At 38.9% G+C, this 11,652-nt stretch overlaps 1 protein-coding gene across 1 annotated transcript in view; it reads left to right on the top strand.

Moving 5' to 3' along the window:
• The first annotated feature begins 8,777 nt into the window (after window positions 1–8,777).
• NMI (N-myc (and STAT) interactor) overlaps window positions 8,778–11,652 on the top strand; it is a 17,613-nt gene continuing 14,738 nt past the window's right edge. Inside the window, exon 1 of the mRNA XM_004674881.2 lies at window positions 8,778–9,021. The gene's annotated coding sequence lies outside the window, so the exon portion shown is untranslated. The remainder of the gene's footprint in view (window positions 9,022–11,652) is intronic.

Below are 11,652 nucleotides of genomic sequence, written 5' to 3' on the forward strand. Positions count from 1 at the left end.
AAAAAATTGTACCTCTAACATGCAAAACAAACAAAAAGATTAATTATTTAGGTTTTTTTTTAACTCCATGAAGTTCCATTTAAATTATCTTTAACTTAGTTCCATGAACTCCCAGAAGTCTATGATGACTTATGGAAAGTGAGACCCCTGATATCCTGTGCCTAATTTTCTGATGTTATCAATGTCTCTGGGAAGAGAGTAGCTAGTTCTTATCAGTCTCAAAAATATCTTTCAGCTTCTAAGTGAGTTGAAATGACAAGATTATAATATATGCAGTTCTCAATTATTCAATCAACTAACTTTCATTAATACATATAGAATAGGTGACTGACTACATATGACAATATATTTGACACTTAGAAACAAAGATACAATATAACCCACATTTCAGAAACAATTATCAGGCCCTCCGTGGTGGCGCAACTGGTTAAAGCACAGCACTATGAAGCTATCACAGCCATTGTAGCATGAGTTTGATCCCCTGCCAGGGAGGTGATCCACATGGCGTGCAGACCTCTCCTGACCCTCCCGCTGCTCACCTCAGCAGTGTACTTCGTCGATCTGTCTGTTCCATTTCCCACTCTGTTTCTGATGAATCCTCTCACTGCACCTGCACTTCTGATCTATACCCCATTCTGTATGCATAAATAAATAAATCTTTAAAATAAATAAAATAGAGATTATCTTCTTTTTGTGACCGATTGCACAAAAGTTCCCAAAAGGAAAATTAACATTGCAAAGTTGGAAATGTGGTTAGTAAGTGATGTGGGTAAAACATGCTAAAATAATTTAGCAGGTGATATCCATGCCATTGGGGTTGTTGAACAAAGAGTTTAAGTTGAGCCTGGAGATACATCAAAGCCTGAGACTGATTTTTAATCATATGCTCTGGGTGTCTGTATCAGACATATGTTAAATATTGAAATATTTTTGTGCCAATTGATTACAGTGCAATCAATTACAAAGCAATGCTTTTACTGTTTTGTCCATACCTCTCACTCTACCAAGAAGCCCCAGTCTTTCCCTGTATATTTCTAGGATCCAGCAACTGAAGGATTAAAAGGTGGCCCCAAAGGAATCTGGTAGGACATCCCTCCAGCACTCTACTTAGTCACTCTGGTGGTTATCAATGTTCGTGCTGATTAATTATTAATATTGTGAATATCATCACTGCATTTAAAGTGTGATAGGTATTTGTTGAATATTCACTTGTACAATTGTGTGACTGAAGTAATATTAAGGAGGGACCTCCTTAGTGGCTCAAGGGGTTAAAGCACAGCACTATGAAGGGATCTGCAGCCACTGAAGCACAAGATCTATCCCTAGCCAGGGAGCTGACCCACATGGAACAGTAGACCTCTCCTGTCTTGCCTGCTGCTCCCCTCAGCAATGTATTTCACTCCATGTGGCTGTTCCCGCTCTGTCTCTGGTGAATCCTCTCACCATCCCCTGTACCTCTGACCTGTACCTCAGTTCATTTATACATAAATAAATATTTTTTAAAAAAGATTTATTTATTTATGCATGAAGAGCTGGGGTGTAGGCCAGAGGTGCAGGGGCGGTAAAAGGATTCACCAGAGACAGAGTGGGGAGCAGAACAGACCTATTGATGAAGTACACTGCTGAGGGGAGGAGCGGGTGGGTCAGGAGAGATCTGTTACGCCATGTGGATTACCTCCTGGGCAGGGACCAAACTCATGTTGAAGTGACTTTAGCTTCTTATGCTGTGCTTTAACCTACTGCACCACCAGGGAGGGCCCATAAATAAATACATTTTTTTTAAAAAAAGAAATAATAGTAAGGAGAGGGGAAATACCTCAGGAAAAGGAAATGGTGGAAAAAAAAAAGAAGAAGAGGAAGTGCAGTTTATTTATAAGACTACTTGCAGTTGGATAATTCCCATTGCACACAGAGAAGCAATGCAATAGAACTAAAAGGCAAGCTGTACTTTGCCTGTTGTGGAAACAGTTGGTGTTGGAAATTGTTGGAAATATGGAAGGAACGGTATGTGTTATACTTTGGAGTTTGGACTTTATATACTAGATATCATCTGCAAGTCTTGTTCTTACTTGTTCTGTCCAATTTTAGACTAGCAACAAAACCAGATTTGGCAGCCCAGAACCTTTCCCTAGCACAATCTCCAGGGACTATTTTTGCTGTATACATGTTTGCTATATGTAATTGCCTTGTCCCCATGGATAGTAAATTTTATTTATTTTGAAAGATTACTTATTTATTTATTTTTGCATAGAAGAACTGAAGTGTAGACCAGAAGTGCAAGAGGATTCACCAATGATAGAGTGGCTAGCAGAACAGGCAGATCCATTGAAATATACAGCTGAGAGGAGCAGCAGGTGAGACGGGGGAGGTCTGCTGCGTCATGTGGGTTAGCTCTCTGGCCAGGGATCTAGCTGAGGCCATTGTGGTGAGCCATTGCACTGAAAGTGCTGGTCAGGACTTAAGCCCTAGGCCACCCGGGAAGGCTGCCTAAATTTTATTTAAATAATTAAACAAAATTAAATCATCTAGCTATTTTTTTCCTATTTCAAAGTCACCTCTGAAAATCATTCTTCTATTTTGAAGCTTGAAACCAGATGACAATGTTATTATTAAGAATATTTTGTTTTTATAAAACATTTTTATGTCTGTTAGTTCAGTTAATCCTCATGAAATACCTTATATTTGTAGCAAACATTATTTTCATTTTACATTCAAGGAAACTGAGCCTCAGAAAATTTAAAGGAAATAAGATAAGAACTCACATTTTTTGAGCACCTATTATGTGCTAGATGAATTCCGTATGTCCAAGTTCATAGAGCTACTAAGGGCCAGAACAGAGAATCAGCCAGGTTCTCCTGGCAGTTTTAAAGTGGTTCAGTTTCCAAGACAAGTTAACCCACCAGCTGCTTTCATCCACCTGAGAGAGATTTGCTTTAGAGTATTGGCACCGAAATTAGAGTTATTCTTCAAATGGTTGAAAAACAGTTGAGATCTACTTCCCAAAAGGCAATAATATTTCCACTGAAATTCATAAAGTCACCAAGCAATAAGATCTGAAGGACACTCTTTTTGGATTTGGTTTTATTTTTCTTGGTAGATGAAGCTTGTTTTTATTTATAATTTCTCGGGAGGAGTTTAAGTCCTTAGAGGGATGAATTGACTCTGGCTTTATGAAACCAACATCATCAGACTACCCCATGCAGATAATATGCTATTAAAATGAGAGTTGTATGCAGGATCACTCTATTTTGTTACATTATGTACTAGGATAAACTATTTAGAATAAATTAAAATGAATAATTAATGAAAGAGAAAAGAATATTCCTTCCATGGTTTTCAGATACATTAATTTTACTCTTTTGTTCTGATTTTCTTTACTTCCTTTTCCCACTTTTTTTTTTGATCATCATCTTGACCTGTTTCACCCTTATGGTTTATTCCTTCCTTTCCATTTTCTGAATAGTTGTAATGACTGCTTAGCTGTAGACAAGTATCAATTGTCCTCTGAAAGAGATGGCATAGAAGACAGGAACAGCTGTTCTTTCTACCCGGGGCACCTAGAAATGCTTTTCCTTCTCTCCATGGACCCACTAATCAGAATGGCAAATAGAAGAGGGATTTGTGTTTCTTCACTGAGTCAGAGTGGGGAGAACCCTCCAAGTGGAATGACTGTTTCTGCGTACTCTTTGATCTTTTCATGAACTGGTTAATATAAAAAACTTTCTACTCAAAATATAGTCCAAGACTATTGGCATCATCTACCAATGTTAGGAATGCTGATGCTTCATTCTAATTCTATGGGATAAAGTTAGGCATTTTAAGGAAATACCAAGCTGATTTGGATGGACATTAAAGTCTGAGAAGCACTGGTCTACAGAGGACATCCTTTTGTTTACTTTTCTTTTAAGATTTATCTATTTATGCATATAAGAACTGGGGTACATGCCAGAGGTGCAAGGGTGGGAAGATTCAGAAACAGAATGAGGGACATAACAGGCAGATAATATAAATCCACTGCTGAGGAGAGCAGTGGGTGGGTCAGGAGAGGTTTGCCACACCATGTAGATTGCCTCCCTGACTGGGGATTGAACTCGTGCTGCAGTAGCTATGGACAGCTTCACAGAGCTGCTCCTTAACCCAGCCACCAGGGAGAACCCCAATTTCCCTTTCTTGTAACTGTGAGACACATTTCAAAGGCAATCACTAGTAGACAAATACTACGCTGAGATAACTTAGTAGATTTCTATGTCCTTATGTCCTTCCAAATAACAAGTTTCACTTAGACAAACCAGAAGACAAATTAACTTAGAGGTAAAGTTGCGTTCTTTTGCCTTGTATGTTTTCAATACCCTGAATAGATCAGTGAACTTCCTTGTTGCAATAAGTTAACCTCTTTTACCGAGTACTATTCAAACAGGGAAATAATCAGAAACAACTTACTCAAGGGCCAACTCAAATCTTATTTCTTGGTATTTCTGAATTCCTTATACAGGCCCCGAGACAAAAACAAACCACAATATTCCAAATAAAAAAATAAAACTGCCAAGCAAAATAAATTTCTTCTACTTATTTAGTTGTTTCATTAAGAGGTGAAATCCCTAAGTAGTCATATTAATTTATCTGAGTGATATGCTCCATACTTTCATTGGGGTATTTGTTATAACACAAAGTCTAACATTTCAATATTTCCAACATTCCAAGGCCACATTCTATATGAAGTGTCTCTGAGAATCTTAAGATTCTTTGAATTGTTTCTCCCCTGTGATTTACATTCAAGTCAAATGACTGGGTTTGCTATACCATCAATTCATCCTACAAGAATTCTATCAGAAGCAGCATTCAGTTTGCAATTAAACAAGTAAAGGCAAAAAAGCAATATTCTCAGTTCTCCTTAAAATAATTTTTTCCTTTTTTTTTTTTAAGATTTATTTATGCATACAGAACTGGGATGCAAGCCAGAGGTCCAGGGGTGGTGAAAGGATTCATCAGAGCTGCCGTGGGGAGCAGGCCAGGCAGACTGACCAAGTACATTGCTGAGGGGAGCAGCAGGTGAGACAAGAGAGGTCTGCTGTACCATGTGGATCATCTCTGGGGCAGGGATCGTTTGTGCTGAAGTGGCTGCAGCTTGTTTACAGGGTTGCATTTTAACCCATTGCACCATCAGGGAGAGCCTAAAGTAATTTCCTTAATGTAATATTGAAGATTACTGCTTCATAATTTACAGACTTGGTTATTTGGGATAAATACTTATTTTTGGACCTTTATTTTTATGTGCAAAACTCTTAATTTTTCCCCTTTCTAGCACAGTCAAGGACAGTAGTTTCACTCTCCAAATACTGTAACAAAACAGTAATTTCAGATAGAGTTATTATGTTTCTGTTGTAAATCAATGGCCCAGGCAAGATTTAAGAAAATAATGTTTTTCATTCTCTAATACTATCATTATTTTACTTGAATTTTAATTTATAAAACTTTGCTCTGTCTTCAATATTTTACTTATACAGACATATTCATACACATTAAAGTGAAAAACCTGTTCAGAGGTCTTATAACACTGGGTCCTACTCTTGGATTTTTAGGCACTACTAGAAATAAGCATCTAGTACTACTTGGTATATCACTTGGTATGTGATAACTGTAAGAACACAAGGAGAATTTATTAAAATGGTCTTTATTTTGAAAATATTTATCTAGGTAGGAAGAAAAGAAGAAGAAATATTCAAGAAAAAAATCTAAAAAAATTTCACCAGTGGATAAAATGGTAATGGTTACTTTTTATTGAGCTTTTATCATAGGTAAGACACTGTGTTAAGTCCTTGACATGAAAGAATATCTCATTCACAATAACTGCCTTTTTTTAAAAAAAAAAAGATTTATTTATTTGTGCATACAGAACTGGGGTGCAGGCCAGAAGTTCAGGGGTGGTGAGAGGCTTCACCAGAGACAGTGGGGAACAGAACAGGCAGATCGACGAAGTACACTGCTGAGGGGAGCAGCAGGCGGGTCAGGAGAGGTCTGCCACGCCATGTGGTCACCTCCGGGGCAGGTGGGAATCGAACTCATGCAGAAGCGGCTTTTAGATTCTCAGTGCTGTGCTTTAACCCGCTGCGCCACCAGGGAGGGCCCCACAATAAATGCCTTTTACAGAAGAGAAAACTAGACTTAGAAACTTCAGCAGCTTGAAATTGCTATTCAAGCCAACATCTGATATCAAAACCGTGCTCTTTATTATTTAGTATTTCCTGCATGATAGAGTAAGGGATGGTGTCTTTATTTTCCTTCACTTTAAAAAATCTGTTGCTGTCCCCTATTTATGTATGCACTCCCCATGCTTATTGAGATATAAGTAACACAACACTGTATAAGTTTAAAGAGGACAACATGATTTGATACATTTACATATTGCAAAATGTGTATGTTTGTGTTCCCTATAATTTATAGGGAAGCCTAGGAATTCATTGCCATCTGATGGGGGGGATAAATGTGTAACAATAAACATGTCATAACACTATGGTGTAGACTTACATGAGATACCCAGAACATCTAATGTGGGACATAATATTTACTGACTATGTGATGGATAGCCAAGTAAATAATAACTTTTAGGTTAGGAGACGGCATAATTTAGTGTAGAGGAGGAAAACAGTTTTCCTTGGCCCTCATATGATCCTAACTGGGTCTGAAAATTAAACTGACAAATCAGTTTAATAGTAAAAAATGTCCAAACTTATTTTATATCTGTTACGTGACAAAGGAAACTTCATAACAGAATGAAGATGTAAAGAAATAATTAGAGGATGTTTTTATGCTGGGTTTGATGAAGAATGGGCAGTTGTATGATAGGTCAAGGAGTAAGAGGTAATAAATGTGGGGGTTGTGAACTTAGCAAATCTTGATATGGTTCTTGTTGGTATTGCTTTGTTCCTTTGTTTTCTGAGGTTGGAATGTTTCTTTCCTTCAGGTATAGGAAGGGCATGTCTCACAGAAAACTTTTATTTTTTTAAAGATTTATTTATGTATACACATAAGAACTGGGGTACAAGCCAGAGGTGCAGCAGGTGGGAAGATTCCCCGGAGACAGAGTGGGGAGCAGAACAGGCAGAGATACTGAAATATACTGCTGAGGGGAGCAGTGGGTAAGACAGGAGAGATCTGGCATACCATGTGGGTCAGCTCCCTGGCAGGGCATTGGACTCTAGCTTCAGTGGCTGGTGATAGCTTCATAGTGATTGTGCCACCAGGGAGGGCCCTTTTCACTGAAAACTTATTAAATAAGTATTTTAACTTTCCCACAATACTTCTTAAACTTCATAATGTGCTGATGTACACTGTGAATGTGCAAAAGTGAATTCATGCACAGCATGTGCTAATTGTTTGTATCCATGGAGTCTTTCTCTATGCACAATAGAACAGTGTGTAGACATGGATTTAACAGTCAAGAGTTGAATATAGTGTCAGAGTCATCACACAGGAACTGCTTGATTTGGGGGCTCACCGTTTTAAGATTTAGCTTCTTCATTTGCAAAGCAAAGATAATACCCTATGTTGACAAAATAAATGGGTTTATAAAATGCTCAGGCGTTCTCATGAGATGTTATCAATTACAATTATTAATAAGAACATGCTCAGGAGCAGAATTCATCTTTAGAACCCCTGCACTCTGTAGGGTATTGGAACTGAAGCTGAGTTGAATCCAGACTTTTACATATGGCTCAGCTTTAGCATATAGGTAGCCACAGAGGCTCTTCTACTATATCCTTTGCCATTTAACACAAGCTGAATCAATATGAGGTCAGTCTTGTTCTGGCAGTGACTCTGTTGCTTAGTAGCTTCTTATAAAAAACAAACATGAAGCAAAAGAAAAAATGAAGTTCAACTAAAAGACCTCTAGAGTTCATGGTCTCTAAAGTTCTAAGATTAAACAGAAGTAACTCTTAAATCACAGCAGATGAAAATTCGTACCAACTGGAAAGATGAGCACAAGGAAGTCTTTATTACGCACTCATTCTAATTTAGGAAGGCCACTTTAAACTGCTTCCCATGAATATTCTTCAAGAAAGAATCTGACTTAATCTGTTGTTTTCAGACACTGTTATCAGTTGTTATGTATAACTGCATAGCATTCTAAACTAGAATTTATGACTGGAAATAATTTCTCTACATCTCTGCCTTGACCTCTACAGCAAGAGCAGATTTGTGTGGGCTTAAGAAACAAGTAATGCTTAACGCAGGTGCTTTTATTTTCAAAGGAAAAGATCACAAGTGAATTTATTTGCATGCTTCACAACAAAAGATTATAGGAAAACTTTTTCAGACACATGAGCCACAGAAACCAATTGAATACCACAAATTTCCCAACTTCATGACTCAGAACACATTGCAAAAGACACACACAAAAAGTTGATTTTGTGCTGGTTGTAAAAATTTATAGATTAAGGTTATAAATTCCAATGAGAGTTACAATCTGTAAGTTTACTTTGATTTTGTTTGATTTTAATCCACTTTTCACCAATATGTCTAGTAATACACACACAAAGAGGGTGGTTTGTAGAGTAAATGTTAAAAGGAGTATTTATGGAAACATCAGGCATGTTTTTGGGTATAGATACCTTTAAACCAGAAACGAAACAATCACGTTTTAAAAATCGAAAGTGAAAACAGTATTACTATTTGTGAGTGACTACTCATTGGCAGATAGGATTGGTCTTGAGAGCAGTTTGGTTTTTTTTTTTTAACACCACTTGGGTAGAATTTTCTTTCCCCCTTTTCTTTCTTTTCGTTTTATTTTTATTACCTTATTTATTTTCTTAAAGGTACCAAGCTTTTAACCTCAGTTTTAATGCCACTGGAGTCTTCGTAGGTCAAAGTTTGCCAGCCTCAGGATCCTGGGGACACCGCCCGATAGGCGGTTCCTGAGACTCCGGCAGCGGCAGCGCAGGGCCCAGCGCCTGCGCAGCCGCACTACGTTTCCGGGCAAGGTGGGCGCTCTGGGCCTGGGGATCCCGCGCCTGGAGGGCTAAGGTAAGTGAGTGGGGCTCTCAGTTCGCAGCTGCCAGCCCTGCTCCTAGGAGTTCCGGGCTAGAGCAGTCCGGCTGGAGGAGGGGTGTTCCGCGGGGCCGGCACCCAGCCAGGTCAATGCCCGAGGGGGCAGCGGTTCTGTGCCCCACACCTACCCTGCAGTCCAGTGGTGACAGTGGCATCGCCAAAGGGGCGCTTCTGTCTTCGTGCCCGGGATGCTTTTTTGGTGCTGCCCAGGCCTCAGGCCCTTCTCAGTTTCCTTCTTTGGGTAAATAGAAGCTAAAAATGCTTTGTGTTTCCCCACGGTTCTTGTAGCGTATTTGGAGATAGTTCCAAGGAAAACGGCTTCCTTAAGGAGCCTTATACTGATTGGCAGGCTCAGTGTTTGTTATTGGCAGAGGTGCAATTTGGCCGTAGAGCCTCATTTTTCAGAAAATGCAGGATTTTTTTGGAGAGACACCCAGAGGAGGCCAAGAGGTTTCCCAGTCAGTGTAACATGTATACGTTCATAAAACAAAAACAGAACAACAACAAAATACCACCAATCCAACTCTAATGGTATCTCACCATCTTTTTAACCACCTCCTCCTCTCTTCTTACCCTCAGCTACATTCTTTTTGCTGCCAGGCTTGCATATTGGAAGATTGTACTCTAGTGGGCATCACAGTGATATAAGAATATTAGGAAAGTCAGTGGTAGGTAGATTCCCCTCCCCCATAAACTGCCATACCAAATTACAAGTAGATTTTAAAAAACTCACAAATTTATTATCTTAAAATATTTTATAAGTCTGACCCACTAAGCTAAAATCAAGGTGTCTACAGGCTAACTTCCTTTCTGGAATCTGCTTTTTTGCTTTCCAGATTCTGTAGGCTGCTAATCTTCATTGGCTCATGGTGCCCAGTGTGCATCTTGAAAGCCAGTAACTGCCTGTCTCTGACCAACCTTTTGGGATCACATCTTACTCTGACTACTCTTCTGCCTTCCTCTTTCCCATTAAAGAACCCTGATGATTACATTGGATCCCAGGGATAGTCCAGAATGAGCTCCCTATTTTAAAATCATCTGGTTAGCTACCTTAACTCAGTCTACAAAATTAATTCTCTTTTGCAGTGTAATCTAACATTCACAGATTAAGGGGGTACATGGGGATGACTAAGGGGGTGGCACTACTTTGCCTACCTCCTGTTTGCTTTTTTCTTTCTTTTTTAACTTTCTTTGTTATCCTGTTTGTATTCTGTTCACATGCATCCCATGTGAAGAGGGAAAATATCTGGATATCAAAGAAATTTTGTAGTAAATCATTTGCATGAGTTAAATATGATGAGTGCTTTTACAAACTCTAATAAAAGCTTTAAAAAAGCAATTCAGGGCCCTCCCTGGTGACGCAGCAGGTTAAATCACAGCATTAAGAAGCTAAAGCCACTTCAGCTTGAGTTTGAATCCCCGCCCCAGAGGTGACCCACATGACTTGGCAGACTTCTCCTGACCCTCCAACTGCTCTCCTCAGCAGTGTACTTCAGAGGATCTGCCTGTTCTGCTCCCCACTCTGTCTGTGGTGAATCATCTCAGTCCCTGCACCTCTGGCCTGCACCCCAGTTTTATATGCATAAATAAATAAAGCTTAAAAAAGAAAAGCAATTCAATGACACTGAAATTCCTATTTTTCTGGAAACCTAATAAGAACTTCATATACATGGGAAGATCTGAGCAGAACAAATACCTGGGTCAAGATATCCTATAATTCTATACACATTGAATGTTTTCAGTATGTGAGCTGGCCTTGTGCTCTGAACAGATAAGAGAAGTGGGTATGTCCTAGGCACAGATAAACAAATAATAAAAACTCCTCACAAGAGATGTTCTTTGGAGGAACCATGATAGACATTAGAAGCTTGGGAAGGAATTTGAAAAGGAGTAGAATTTCATTTGGTGAAAATTAAGCTTATGAGGGGTATAAAAAGGGAGATCCTTTAAGTGTTCTATGTAGTTTGAGGACTTAGTCCAATAGTTGTCTAAGTAAGATTAGAAAGTAAGTTGGAGTTAGATTGTATAAGGCCTTGGATAAATGGAGAATGCCATTAAAGAATTATGTTGTTGGTGCAGTAGGGAGCTACTTCTATATTATGAAACTTTATCTTTTTATTCTGACAAACCAGGTAGAATTTAACTTTTCTTTTTCCTGAATTATTTGAGAATAAGTTTCCAACTTCATAACATTACCTAGAAATTCTTGAGTAAATATATGCAAAAGGTGTTTCTAAAAGATATTCTTTACATAACCAAAGTAGAATAATAAAAAAATCAGGATATATTATTACAAACTAGTCCTTCGATCTAAATTAAATTTTGCCAGTTGTCCTTATCTCGTGTATAAGAATTATGTTCAGGGCCCTCCCTGGTGGCACAGCGGGTTAAAGCACAGCACTAAGAAGCTTAAGCCACTTCCGCATGAGTTCGATTCCCGCCTGCTCTGGAGGAGATCCATATGGCGAGGCAGACCTCTCCTGACCCTCCCGCTGCTCCCCTCAGCAGTGTACTTGGTCGATCTGCCTGTTCTGCTCCCCACTCTGGTGAATCCTCTCACCCTCCGCATCTCTGGCCTGTACCCTAACTCTGTATGAATAAATAAAT

This window comes from Condylura cristata, unplaced genomic scaffold (genome assembly GCF_000260355.1).
Source record: "Condylura cristata isolate star-nosed mole 26May11 unplaced genomic scaffold, ConCri1.0 scaffold00002, whole genome shotgun sequence".
Taxonomy (NCBI): domain Eukaryota; kingdom Metazoa; phylum Chordata; class Mammalia; order Eulipotyphla; family Talpidae; genus Condylura; species Condylura cristata.